This window comes from Otolemur garnettii, unplaced genomic scaffold (genome assembly GCF_000181295.1).
Source record: "Otolemur garnettii isolate 467f Iridium unplaced genomic scaffold, OtoGar3 scaffold00003, whole genome shotgun sequence".
In the NCBI taxonomy this organism is placed as follows: Eukaryota; Metazoa; Chordata; class Mammalia; order Primates; family Galagidae; genus Otolemur; species Otolemur garnettii.
In genome coordinates, this window is record NW_003852398.1 from 36,407,858 (window position 1) to 36,419,816 (window position 11,959).

At 46.1% G+C, this 11,959-nt stretch overlaps 1 non-coding gene and 1 pseudogene across 1 annotated transcript; both read left to right on the plus strand.

The window, feature by feature from the left end:
* Window positions 1-679: 679 nt before the first annotated feature.
* Window positions 680-1,334, plus strand: LOC100960319 (annotated as a pseudogene).
* A 20-nt stretch (window positions 1,335-1,354) lies between these two features.
* Window positions 1,355-1,459, plus strand: LOC111727308. The gene has a single exon (XR_002774881.1). It is a non-coding gene; the product is annotated as a U6 spliceosomal RNA (small nuclear RNA).
* The last annotated feature ends 10,500 nt before the right edge of the window (window positions 1,460-11,959 follow it).

Genomic DNA, 11,959 nt, shown 5'->3' on the forward strand with positions numbered 1-11,959 from the left:
TTCATCATTCTCAGAAAAAAAAAGAGTGAAGCCTTGTCTCTAAAAATAGCCAGGCATTGTGGTGCCCTTAGTCCCAACTATTTGGGAGGCTGAGGCAGGAGAATTGCTTGAGCCAAGGAGTTAGAGATTGCTGTTAGCTGTGACACCACAGCACTCTATGAAGAGCAACCAAGTGAGACTCTGTCTCTAAGTAAATAAATAAACAAATAACCTATAATCCTAGCACTCTGTTTTTATTTAACTTCTCATATCAAATAAGTGTCTACAACAGCCAAGTACTGTGATAGACCCTATGCCAGTGATTTTCAACAGGTGTGCCATGGGAATTTTTAAAGATTGTTAATTTGGTGGGGCACAGTGGTGGCTCATGGCTGTAATCCTAGCACTCTGGGAGGCCCACGCGGGTGGAACACCTGAGCTCATGAGTTCCAGACCTGCCTGAACAAGTGCAAGACCCTCTCTCTAAAAACAGCTGGACGTTGTGGCAGGTGCCTGTAGTCCCCCCTACTGGGGAGGCTGAGGCCAGAGGATCACGTGAGCCCAAGAGCTTAAGGTTGCTGTGTGCTTTGACACTACAGCACTCTACTGAGGGTGACAAAGTGAGACTCTGTCTCAAAAAAATGCGGGGAGCCTGGAATCCGTGCTGCCTCTTAGGGCATTCTAGGGGCTCCTTGGGGGAATGCCTGGTTTCGGAGACCCGAGCACTGTGTTTATAGCCCTGTTCCGGCAGCACGCATCCAGTCTCTTGCTGGTCCTGCTGGCCTTACTGGCCACCGGTGTCAGGTGCCAGTAGCAGGCCCAGACTACCAACTTGCAGGCCATCCTGAAGAGACCATCTGGAACAGGATTCACAAGATAGACATGTACCCAAACCCTGCCGTGTACCTCCTAGGAGGCGAGGATAGGCCCTGCCAGTATTAAGTGCAGTGACAATCTAACCTTTCCCATGTTATGGTTACAAACCCTCCCCACGGAATGGATGTGGCTCTCCACTGCTTGATCATCTTAACACTGGTATCCCTTCCCTGACAACGTGCTGCAACCAACGACAGGTGCTATGACTGTGGCAATAGCGAAAATGACTCTGACAAGGAGTCCAGTATTGCTTCTCCAAGATCTGCCCAGATGTGCAGAAAGCACTAGAACTAGCTCAGCATGTTCAGGCCTGTGAAACAACAATGGAGCGTTTGTTTAACAGTGTCATACATTTAGGCTGTAAACTATATCCGGGCAGTCAATGAGCTGCATGTAGATGTCCTTATGAAGAAAAACCGATCTTTAAAGGAGATACTGACAGCTGGTGGCAGATGAGAATGGAAGAATGTAACCCTTGATCAAGAACTAATGTTCTGGTGCTTGCTTTGGCAAGACATATACTAAAATTGGAATGATACAGAGAAGATTAGCATGGCCCCTGTGCAAGGATGACATGCAGGTTCATAAAGTGTTCCATATTTTTTATAAAAAAAGAAAGAAAAAAGAGGGCAGCGCCTGTGGCTCAAAAGAATAGGGCACTGGCCCCACATGCTGGAAGTGGCAGGTTCAAACCCAGCCCCAGCCAAAAACTGCAAAAAAAAAAAAAAAAGAACTAATGTTCTGATTTGGTGCCCATTGCACAGTGTTTACTGCTGCCAGCCACAGGCACCAAAGCTGGCGGGTTCCAGCCCGGGCATGCTAAACAACAATGACAACTGCAACAAGAAAATAGCTGGGCGGGGCAGCACCCGTGGCTCAGTGGGAGGGCACCAGCTCCATATACCGAGGGTGGTGGGTTTGAACCCAGCCCCGGCCAAACTGAAACAAAAAAATAGCTGGGGCGTTGTGGCGGGCGCCTGTAGTCCCAGCTACTTGGGAGGCTGAGGCAAGAGAATTGCTTGAGCCCAGGAGTTGGTGGTTGCTGTGAGCTGTGTGATGCCATGGCACTCTACTGAGGGCAATAAAGTGAGACTCTTGTCAGGCGGTTCCTGTGGCTCAAAGGAGTAGGGCGCCAGCCCCATATGCTGAAGGTGGCAGGTTCAAGCCCAGCTCTGGCCAAAAAAAAAAAAAAAAAAAAGAAGATATATGTCCACGAAAGACTTGTACACAAATATTCTTAGCAGCCTTTTCTGGAGACAGCCCAAATATCAATCAATAGGAGAATGGAATAATTCATTGTGTTATATTTGTACAATGGAATACTACTCAACAATGACAATAGAAGGACAAACAATTGATACACTCACCAGGATGGATGAATGTCAAATGAGTATGTGAAGCAAAAGAATAAAGGCCAGGGCTCAGTGCCTGTGGCTCAAGCGGCTAAGGTGCCAGCCACATACACCTGAGCTGGCGGGTTCGAATTCAGCCTGGGCCTGCCAAACAACAATGATGGCTGCAACCAAAAAATAGCCAGCTGTTGTGGTGGGCGCCTGTGGTCCCAGCTACTTGGGAGGCGGAGGCAGGAGAATCGCTTGAGCCCAGGAGTTGGAGATTGCTATGAGCTGTGATGCCATGGCACTCTACCCAAGGTGATAGCTTGAGGCTCTGTCTCAAAAAAAAAAAAAGAATAAAGGCCAGATGCTGTGGCTCACATCTGTCATGCTAGCAATCTAGGAGGCCAAGGCAGGAGGATCTCTTGAGCTCAGGAGTTCCAGACCGGCCTGAGTAAGAATGAGACCCCAGGCGGGGCAAGGTAGCTCACGCCTGTAATCCTAGCACTCCGGGAGGCCAAGGTGAGTGGATCACCTGTGTTCAGGAGTTCAAGACCAGCCCAAACAAAGGAAAACCCTATCTCTACTAAAAGTAGAGAAACTACGCAGGTGTGTGCCAATCGCCTATAGTCCCAGCTGCTCAGGAGGCTAAAGCAAGAGGATCACTTGAGCCCAAGAGTTTGAGGATGCTGTGAGCTAAGACAGCAGAGCACTCTACCCAGGGCAACAGAGTGAGACTCTGTCTTCACAAAAAAAGAAAATGGTGTTCTCAGAACTAACAGCTGTGACATAGCTGTAGATTAAATGATAAAATGATAAGGATACTCTCGTTAATATAATGTAATGAATATAGGCAGATGACTACTGCGGGCTAAGAGTACAGCTCAAGTGATTTGGGAAGTCCTTGTTTTTGGATCCCAGCAACCCTATAGGAGAACTTATTGTGTCTTTTGGGAATGGATGAATAAGGAGTATTAAGTAACCAGGTATTGATTTTCTAGTTGCATCAGTATGATTTTTTTTTTTTTTTGCAGTTTTGGCCGAGGCTGGTTTTGAACCTGCCACCTCTAGCATATGGGGCCCAGCACCCTACTCCTTTGAGCCACAGGCGCCGCCCAGTATGATCTTTTTTTTAAGGTGTAGTTTTAAAATATAAGGATATCCCAAACATTCCTGACCCTTTAAGATGATACCACCATTAGAGGCTAACTATTAGAGGTTATCTACTAGAGGCTAATCTATTTCTTTGGAAAGCTAAGCTTTGTAAGTTTGAAGTAGCTCACTGTTTTTGTGGTAAAAAATCAGAACAGTGGTGTGGTGGGTTTTTTTTGAGACAGAGTCTCAATTTGTCACCCTCGGTAGAGTCCTGTGGTGTCACAGCTCACAGCAACCTCCAGCTCTTGGGCTTAGGCAATTCTCTTGCCTCAGCCTCCCAAGTAGCTGGGACTACAGGTGCCCGCCACAACACTCAGCTATTTTTTGTTGCAGTTTGGCCAGGGCTGAATTTGAACCTGCCACCCTTGGTATATGGGGCTGGCACCCCACTCACTGAGCCATAGGTGCCACCCCAGAACAGTGGTTTATCAAAGAAATTACACTTGATTTTACAGTCCTTTTGTACAGCTCCTCTCTATTGTTACGTACTTCGATTTGGGATGTGCCCTGCTTACCAGCATTTATTCTATTGTTGAGATCTAACATCATATTCACGCCCCACTTCATAGAAATTACTAAGTAAGGAAATGACACTAGCTTTGTCACCTGACTCCTATAACACTTTCTCTTGTTTGTTAGAGGTCTGGTTTTAGCCTAAAGTCACCTCTCAGGAAGAGCAATAACCCTAGACTAAGGATTGATCGTACTTGATTGTAATTGTTGGACAACTGTCTCGTTCAATAAACTGTCAGTTTCTGAAGGTCAGAGATATTGTCTCTATCATTTTTCTATTAATCCTCAGTGCCTGGCATTTCAAAGATACTTTTTTTTTTTTTGGAGACAAGAGTCTCACTTTGTCCCCCTCTTGGGTTCAAGTGTTCCTCTTGCCTCAGCCTCCCAAGTAGCTGGGACTACAGGTGCCCTCCACAATGCCTGGCTATTTTTTAGAGACAGGGTCTCACACTTGCTCAGGCAATGTACCCACTTGGCCTCCCAGAGTGCTAGGATTACAGGCATGAGCCACTGTGTCCAGCTCAGAGATACTTCTTAAACAAATTCATGAATGATCAACTGAATAATGAGCAGCTCAGGAAAAAACCCTTTATACTCATAGGTTGTTGGGCAAGACAGCAGTCCTTAAAACACACAACACATACATTCTCACACACTCACATACTCCATGTTATCTAAGACTTTATATTACAGAATAATGGTCTAAACTCAGTGCAAGAAGCTTTCAAAAATCAGTAGGGGCCCGGCAAAGTGGCTTACACCTGTAATCTTAGCACTTTAGGGGGTTAAGGTGGGAGGGTGACTTGAGGCCAAGTGTTGGAGGCTACTGAGCATGATAATGCCATTGTACTCTAGCCCAGGCAGCAGAGCAATACCTTGTCTCAAACAAACAAAATCAAATAAAAATTCAGTAGGAAGGAGAAATACTGTCCCTTTGTCCATAGAGAAGACAACATCATACAAATATGGAGTCCCAGGGCAGCGCCTGTGGCTCAGTGAATAGGGCGCCAGCCCCATGTACCATGGGTGGTAGGTTCAAACCCGGCCCCGGCCAAACTGCAACAAAAAATAGCAGGGCGTTGTGCGGGCACCTGTGGTCCCAGCTACTCAGGAGGCTGAGTCAAGAGAATTGCCTAAGAGCTGGAGGTTGCTTTGAGCTGTGATGCCACAGAACTCTACCAAGGGCGACAAAGTGAGACTCTGTCTCTAAAAAAAAAAAAAATGGAGTCCCCTTGGTGAAATAGTCCAAAACAAGAAGAAGGAAGGTTATATATATGCTTCCTCCCATACTAAGAACAGTGTGGTATGTTGATGGAGTGGTTTAGAACCAGGACGTTGAAGTCAGGGGGCTTAAGCCCTACTCTGCTATTATTCACATGTGAAGTTTGGAAAAATTACTTGACTGCTTTCTCTCATCAGTAAAACAAGGATAATGCTAGCATCTTCATAGGATTATGAGGTTAAATAGTAAAATGTATGTATAAAGTCCTTGGCCTGAAGGAAGTGTTCAACAGATATCTATGATGACAATGATAATCACATGGTTATTATATATATTTTTTTAGAAAAGAGGGGTTATAAAAGAACTGTCCCAGCCAACTTTTGACCTTGAGGGAAATCTACAAGCTCAGTCCCTGTGAGGCTGAAGTTTGAGGTTCTGTCTTGTAGATCTTGTGGCTGGGATGACGATGCATCCACAGAGAGTGGACGGCTTCCTGTCGACTGAGCCCTCACTCCATGTGGCAGCAATCTTGGCGGCTGTCAGCCTGAAAATCAAATGGCCTCACTGTTCAATCTATACATAGTCCCCCAACCTTCATATCTTGGCAAGGAGGTAGAAAGAGGAAAAACTCTTCAATAGAAGGCCGTACATATACAAGTTGTCCACTAAATCTTATTGTTTAGCATTATCCAAAGAAAAAGGTTAACCAATTTATTTTTGTTGTTGTAGTTTTTTTGCCAAGGCTAAGTTTGAACCCACCACCTCTGGTATATGGGGCTAGCACCCTACTCCTTGAGTCAGAGGCGCCACTTTTAAAATGAGACTCTGTTAATTGTTAAGACTGCCCTTTAGGGCAGCGCCTGTAGCTCAAGGAGTAGGGTGCCTGCCCCATATACTGGAGGTGGCGGGTTCAAACCCAGTCCTGGCCAAAAACTGCAAAAAAAAAAGACTGCCCTTTACATAAAGGATTTACTTAACTGTAAAAGTGGCTTACATAGCAAAGAATGTGGACAAGACATGTATTTATCATGTGTCAGAAGGTAATTTGTGAAGATAAGAACAGAAAAGGACTTGGACTTTCAGAGGAATTTAGGACCATTGGAGAGGTGGAGGATGGGAGGGGTTGCCCTGGAAGGGAGGAGAGTCTAAGGATAGGGAGCAGAACAGTGGCAGGGTAGTGTAGACACATCTGTAAACTCCCCATTTCTGTGGACTTGATGGTTCTCACAGTTTGTAGCCTAAAACCCAACCTCTTCATGGACACGGAATTCAAAACCTAAAGGCTTTAGCAACAAGGATGTTTAGTACAACCCATATGTGTTTCTAATAGTGTACAGAGACTGCACAATATAGTGATATATGTGGGGGTTATCTGAGAGGAGATTATGAAAAACTTTTGCTTTATAAGCCACACATTTCTGAAATGTTGAATGTTTTACACTAAGCATGTGTTATTCTATAGCAGGCGTCCTCAAACTACAGCCCGCGGGCCACATGCGGCCGGCTTAGGATATTTATCCGGCCCACCGGGTGTTTTTGCCACTGCTGCCTATCCTGCTTAGCAGCTGACTCGTCCCAGGGCCCATAGTCCGGCCCTCCAACGATCTGAGGCATAGTGAACTGGCCCCCTATTTAAAAAGTTTGAGGACCCCTGCCCTATAGTAAACCACTGAGGAGAACCTAACTATATACATCAATTGGGAAAGGTAATTAGATTACTGTACTTCATAGTATGAAATACTATGCCACCAGGGAAAGAATGAATAGATACACATGTCCCATTATGGAAGAACTACCACAATATTTTGAGTTGGCTGGGCATGGTAGCTCATGCCTATAATCCTAGCACTTTGGGAGGCCAAGGCAGGTAAATTGCTTAAGCTCACATGTTTGAGACCAGCCTGAGCAAAGAATAAGACTCTGTCTCTAATAAAAATGAAAAGCTAGGAAAAGAAAAAGAAAAATGAAAAGGTAGGGGTGGCGCCTGTGGCTCAGGTGGCCCCATATACCAAAGAGTGGCAGGTTCAAACCCAGCCTGGCTGAACTGCAACAAAAAAATAGCTGGCGTTGTGGCAGGCGCCTGTAGTCCTAGCTACTTGGGAGGCTGAGGCAGGAGAATCACCTAAGCCCGGAACTGGAGGTTGCTGTGAGCTGTGTGACGCCACGGCACTCTACTGAGGGCCATAAAGTGAACTCTATCTCTACAAAAAAAAAAAAAAAAGAAAGAAAGAAAAGAAAAGCTGGGGGCAGCACCTGTTGCTCAGTGGATAGGGTGCCAGCCCCATATACTGAGGGTGGCAGGTTCGAACTGGCCCTGGCCAAACTGCAACAAGAAAAGAGCTGGGTGTTGTGGTGGGTGCCTGTAGTCCCAGCTACTTGGGAAGCTGAGACAGGAGAATAGCCTAGGCCTGGGAGTTGGAGGTTGCTGTGACCTGTGATATTACAGAACTCTGCCGAGGGTTATAAGTGAAACTGTCTCTACAAAAAAAAAAAAAAGAAAAGAAAAGAAAAGAAAAGAAAGAAAGAAAAGAAAAGCTGGGGTGGCACCTGTGGCTCAGTGAGTAGGGCGCCAGCCCCATATACCGAGGGTGGTGGGTTCAAACCCGGCACTGGCCAAATTGCAACAAAAAATAGCAGGGGCTCGGCGCCTATAGCTCAACCGGCTAAGGCGCCAGCCACGTACACCTAAGGTGGCGGGTTTGAATCCCCAGCCCGGACCTGCCAAACAACAATAACGGCCAAAAAATAGCCGGGCGTTGTGGCAGGCGCCTGTAGTCCCAGCTACTTGGGAGGCTGAGGCAGGAGAATCGCTTGAGCCCAGGAGTTGGAGGTTGCTGTGAGCTGTAATGCCACAGCACTCTACCCAGGGGGACAGCTTGCAGCTCTGTCTCAAAAAAAAAAAAAAAAAATAGCAGGGTGTTGTGGCAGGCACCTATAGTCCCAGCTACTTAGAAGGCTGAGGCAAGAGAATCGCCTAAGTCCAAGAGCTGGAGGTTGCTGTGAGCTGTGACGCCACAGCACACTACTGAGGGTGACAAAGTGAGACTCTATCTGTAAAACAAAAAACAAACAAACAAAAACCCCAAAAAACTAAATAAATGTTTCAACAGTGGCTACTAAATGATGGGAAATAATTGCATGGGGAAAGTCAAGGAAGGTAGGTTCTTTCACTTGTTTTTTTTTTTTTTGAGACAGAGCCTCAAGCTGTCCCCCTGGGCAGAGTGCCATAGCATTACAGCTCACAGCAACCTCCAACTCCTGGGCTCAAGCGAGTCTCCTGCCTCTGCCTCCCAAGTAGCTGGGACCACAGGCACCCGCCACAACGCCCGGCTATTTTTTGGTTACAGCCGTCATTGTTTTGGCGGGTCCGGGCTGGGGATTCGAACCCGACACCTTAGGTGTACGTGGCTGGCGCCTTAGCCGGTTGAGCTACAGGTGCCGAGCCGGTTCTTTCACTTGTTGCTTTATATTGTCCAACTTTTTTTTTTTTTGAGACAGAGTATCACTCTGTTGCCCTGGGTAGAGTGCGGTGCACTCATTGCTCACAACCTCAGACTCTTGGGCTCAGTGGGTCCTCTTGCCTCAGCCTCCAGAGTAGCTGGGACTGCCTGAGCTTGCTATAACACCCAGCTAATTTTTCTATTTTCAGTAGAGACAGGGTCTTGCTCTTCCTCAGACTGGTCTTGAACTCTGGAGCTCAAGCGTTCCGCCCGCCTCAGCCTCCCAGAGTGCTAGAATTACAGGTCTGAGCCACCCTGCCCCGGATATTTACTTTTTTTGTTTGTTTTGTTTTTGTTTTGAGATAGTCTCAATTTGTTGTCCTCATAGAGTGCTATAGCGTCATAGCTCACAACAACCTCAGACTCCTGGACTCAAGCGATTCTCTTGCCTCGCCTCCCGAGTAGCTGGGCTACAGGCGCCCGTCATAACGCCAGGCTGTTTTAGAGACGAGGTCTCGCTCTTTCTCAGGCTGGTCTGGAACCTGTGGGCTCAGGCAATCCATCCGCCTCGGCCTTCCAAGATTACCGGCGAGAGCCACTGCGCTCGGCCCCTATTTACATTTTAAATAATGAACATGACTTGCTTTTGTTATCAACAACAAAAAGTAAATACAAAAAAAAAAAAAAGCCCTCTGTTCTCAATGGAGTTCCCTAAATCACTCCACTGACTTCAAGGGCTTTCGTGCTGCTTACCCTTCCCCTCTGTGTGAAAACCTACCAACGGCTTCAGGCAAATTGTGCTCCCTCCAGATAATGGGATTGCTGATTTCCCTCTAATTTACATTAAGGAAACTGAACTTTTGCTTGAAATGGTTTCCATTTAAACGAGGAAGCAGACGAACTTTACTGCTGTGGACCTTGTTAACTTTAATATTGCTCTCAGGAAAGAACTGAGATTTGGCGGCGAAGTTCCGCATGAACATTTTCACTTTTTAAAGCTCTGTTTTTACCATGCCCTAAGAGCTTTCTTCTGGGAAGGATCCTGTTCCAGCGAGCCAACAGGAAACTTGAGACTAGTGGCTGGTTTTGAGAAGCGCCAGTGGCGGGTGAGAACGCCGCCTCTCCTGCCAGTCGCCTCCGGACAACTTTCGGTTCCGCCCAGTCCTGCAGTGCGGCTACCGGGGGAGCGACCGTCCTCGTGTGGAATACGACTCGGACCGACGAGAACAGCATCCTTTTTTCTGCAGCTGGCCCCACGCTTTAAAGGTTGGGCTGAGAAAGAAGGCAGAATGGCTAAAGAGATGAACATAAAATGGGGCGGAAAAAGTACGCCCTAACAAGAGGTTGCCAATGTATTGTGCCAAGCTTTCACCTCTCATAGAAACGTTATGGGACAAAGAGGGACTGGCCACCAGTCACTGCCAGCCAATATGCCGAGACAGGGATAAGTACACCACACTTTGTCAGCAAGCCAGCAATTCTGGAGAACAGCGAGAGTAGAGACTCTCCAAGACGGTTCTGTTCTTCCATTCCCCAAACCACAGTTTTATACAAAAAAGTTCAAAGGAGGGCGGCGCCCGTGGTTCAGTAGGTAGGGCGCAGGCCCCATATACCGAGGGTGGTGGATTCAAACCCAACCCCGGCCAAACTGCAACAAAAAATAGCCGGGCGTTGTGGCGGGCACCTGTAGTCCCAGCTACTCGGGCGGCTGAGGCAGGAGAATCACCTCAGCCCAAGAGTTGGAGGTTGCTGTGAGCTGTGTGACGCGAGGACGATAAAGTGAGACTCTGTCTCTAAAAAAAAAAAAAAAGTTCAAAGTTCAAAGGGCAGGCCGCAATAACCCTTAATTTAAATAATAATCAGTGGGTGGCACCTATGGCTCAGTGAGTAGCCCCCCCCCCCCATATACCGAAAGTGGTGGGTTCGAACCCTGCAACCGCCAAACTGCAACAAGGAAATGGCCGCAGGTATTCGGGAGTCTGAGACAAGAGAATCGCCTAAATCCAGGAGTTGGAGGTTACTGTGAGCTGTGACGTCACAGCACTCTACCAAGAGCAATAAAGTGAAACTCTGTCTCTTAAAAAAAGAAATAAATAAAATAAATAATAATAACCAGTATAATTCAGTGTCCTAGTACAACATTTCCAATTCAAAAGTTAGTCTCCCTGGGCATGGTGGCTCACCCCTGTAATCCTAACACTCTGAGAAGCTAAAGCGGGTGGATTGCCTGATCTCAGGAGTTTGGGAGTTCAAGACCAGCCTGAGCAAAGGGAGATCCTGTCTCTACTAAAAAGAGTAAAACTAACCCGGTGGCAGGCACCTGTAGTCCCAGCTACTCAGGAGGCTGAGGCAAGAGAATCACTTCAGCCCAAGAGTTTAAGTTTGCTGTGAGCTATAACACCATAGCACTCAAGCCCCAGGGCAACTGAGTGAGACACTATCTCAAAAAAAGAAAACAACTCCCCGCCCCCCAAAAAACTAATCTCCTAATCAGTCTTCCTAAACGATTCAAGATAGTCATCATTAGGGTGCAAGATAAATTTATAAAACAATAAGAATGGAAGAAATGAGGTGAAGGTCATGTAGGACCTAAATTGACCAGACCAGCTGCGTCATGTTGGCCACAGCCTAACTCTATCTTATTCTCACTACATAAGCTCTCAATAAGATAACAAATGAGGGTGGCGCCTATGGCTCAAAAGGGTAGGGCGCTGGTCCCATATGCTGGAGGTGGCGGGTTCAAACCCAGCCCTGGCCAAAAACAGCAATAAATAAATAAATAAAACGGAGCTAGTTTAAAAAAAAAAAAAAGATAACAAATGAGCTGTCTCAAAAAAAAAGAAATAAAATAAAATAACAAATGTAAGGTAACCCAGCTCCATCATTAGGACCAGGAGGAAGTGCTTCCCTAACTTTACCCCCAAATGTTTTTGTCTAATTAAAAATGTAACAGGAGGGGTGTGGTGCCTGTAGCTCAGTGGATAGGGTGCCGGACCCATATACTGAGAGTGGCAGGTTCAAACCCAGCCCTGGCCAAACTGCAACAACAACAAAAAAAGCCAAACTGCAACAACAAAAAAAGCCAGGCATTGTGGCGCCACCTTGCCTGGCTGTTCAAACTGTTTAATGCAAGCATTGTATATACAAATATACACACTGTATATCATAACAGTTAAAGATACACAGGCTTTCAAACCTTAACCTGGACATTGGCTTCTCAAATATAAAATGGGATAATAATAACTGATAACTACTATTTTTGTTTTTTAAACACAAATGAGTTTATGTCATATATGTCTATAGATCTACTTTTTAAACTTTATTCTTGAAATATTTATAGATTTACAGAAAGTAGCAAAAACAGTACAGAGAGTTCCAGGGTTCTCTTCATCCATTTTCCCTCTATAGTTACTTACACCTTACATAATTTTTTTTTTTTT